Source organism: Trichosurus vulpecula, chromosome 4, assembly GCF_011100635.1.
Source record: "Trichosurus vulpecula isolate mTriVul1 chromosome 4, mTriVul1.pri, whole genome shotgun sequence".
Lineage (NCBI taxonomy): Eukaryota > Metazoa > Chordata > Mammalia > Diprotodontia > Phalangeridae > Trichosurus > Trichosurus vulpecula.
Genome location: NC_050576.1, coordinates 258947959 through 258950525, shown reverse-complemented (window position 1 = coordinate 258950525; position 2567 = coordinate 258947959).

Sequence of the window (2567 nt, the reverse complement as noted above, 5' to 3'; positions counted from 1 at the left end):
ATGTGGTAACAATGATGACAATGATGATATAATGGGTGGCATTTTCACAATACTTTACAAGATACTTTATATATATATACTGTCGTATTTGAATCTCACAATAACCCTAGGAAGTGGGTTGTTCAGTCATTTCATCTATGTTCAACTCTTTTATTGGATTTTCGTGGCAGAGATACTGGAGTGGTTTGCCATTTCCTTCTTGTATGTTTGTAACTTGTTTGTATGTGCTCTGTAGTTCAGGTTGCTGGCTTTTCCTCCTGAACTAAGTGAATGCTATTTGTATGTTGGATTAAAGTAAGATTGCTAACTCCTTAATGTTACTTTCCTTAGTAAAGCAGATCAAAAGAACCTGTGCTGGCAGCATTCTTGCTGTTGGACTTGTGTTGGTCTTTCACCCCCACAACAGCTGCTAGCCAAATTGTTACAACAAGGGGTTATTGGGGAAACAATTTTTCAACTGTCTTTTTAGTTTCTTTCATTTCATACTCTAATAACATCCAAGCTATGAAAAGTTGCCTGACATAACTGATAAAAAAAAAAAAGGTTTACCAATTTGAAACTTGAAACAAACCCATTACCAATCAGGTGACTTCAATCTTGTTGAAGGCAATTCCAAATTACTTTACACAGGAAATCGGCATCCCATCATTAACCATGTTAACTTTAAAAGAGTGGGCTTAGGGGCTTCTTACCTCCTACTGCCTTGACCTATCTGTGACCAGAATGGCCTTTGTTTTCTTTGAGTGACTCAGTTTATCTCATTGAGCCTTGCTGGGTGCTGGGCCCCTGTTAGGGCTAACTCTGGGGAGGGCCTAGTTTACGTGTCTGGGACAGCAGAGGCTTTTGGACCATGTGGGTTTGGGTCTACCTCTGTTGGGTGTTGACCTGGTCTGCATGGATGTGCTGCTTCTCTTCCGGGGCAGGAAGCCCAGAGACCCATGCCTGGGAGCAGAGAACTTCCATGTGACGATTCATGGGGCTGGCTGAGGGGAGGTGTTGACTCCAGAGCCATACCCTATTAGGTGTTAACCTAGAGGAAGGGGTCAACTCAAGAACCAATAGGCCCTGGTCATTCAGGCAGCGCTTGATGATGTCAAAAACTCTATAAGAGGGGAGAAGACATCTTGAAGATCCCTTTTCCCTTTTCCAGTTGGCAGGGGGCAGCGGTGGCGAGTGTGACTCTGGGCCAGCCCGAGCTCTCGGGCTGAACCTAGATGTTGGTAACTATGTATTGTATTGGGTCTGTCTGTTGATATTTGTAATTAGTTTGTATTTTATTCTGAAGTTCGGAATACTGGTTGTTTTTCCCCTGAACTAAATGAATGTCCTAAAGTTCAGGATTCTGGCAGTTTTTTTCCCCTGAACTAACTAAATGTAGTCTGCATTTGGTCTGTCTGTTGATGCTTGTCTGTATGCTCCCCTAAACTAACTGAATGCTGGATTAAAGAAAACTGGTCAACCTCTTCACCTTGCTCTCTTTAGTTAAGCAGATCGAAAGAACCTGTCCTTCCCCGGCGTGCCAGCAGCCTCCTGGGTGCTGGCTGTGGGTGGATCTTATGCCCCCACAGAAGCTGCTAGCCGGATTGTTAAAACACTATCCCACTATCCTCTCTGCCCATGACTTCTGGGGGAAGAGGGTTTTGAGTAGGATGTGCTGAACCTGGATGGTATTCTAGGCTTTTTGGGTGGGCTACTAGGTGCCTAGGGTCCAGGCCCATTGCCAGTGGGGGCCCTGCTTTAGCTCCTGCCCTTCCCCCCTCCTACCCTTCTACAGGTGGGGGAGGGTGAATTCCTGCCAATCTAAATTCCCTTCCATTCTCCAGCAGTCTCTTCTCTTAATCTGATCTGGACTGAAAAGGGTTAATAGGAAAACATGGGGCTCTTTGCAATGCCAGCAAGGAGATACCTTCTTGATTCAAGGGAAGGGAGTGGGGTAAAGAGTGGTCAAGAGTGTAAGGAGGTGTTTCAAAACTGCTTAATGACCAATCTCAAAACCTCCATAATCTGCTCATTGTTTTTAGCTATTCTAACTCTTCGCTGTATCTGTAGCCTGGTCAGAGTTGGGACTACAGGAAGAAGAATCTTAAGAATTTTTTTTGAACTTTTACTCAAATAACTTTGCTTCTATGACCACCCCTTAAAAACGGAGTGGGACATTGAACTTGCCAGACAGGTGAGATGGGTCCTCCGGAAAAAGGTCCAGTTGGTGCCTAGTACCTTCTCCCTGGTACCAGAGAGCTTCAAGCATTCACTTTTAAAGTATTTCTTTTTGAGATCTTATAAGTCAAATTTGTTCTCATTTGGTGGGAGACTGCCTAGCGGGAGTCATGTTACACAAAAGCTTTTCTCCTTAAGTGAGACAGAAAATGGTTACTAATGAACATGCCTCTTTTTGATGGGGGTGGAGTGGGGAGAGGAAGAGTGTTCCCCCTTTTTTTCCTTTGTCCATATTCAGAACTTGGACAGCCCTCCAATGTAGAGAGTTTTTAATCAACAATTTTTTTCTTTCCAAAAGTTTCCAAACCATTTACTCTCAAGTCCTCTGTTCACACTGTTCCTGCAAATGG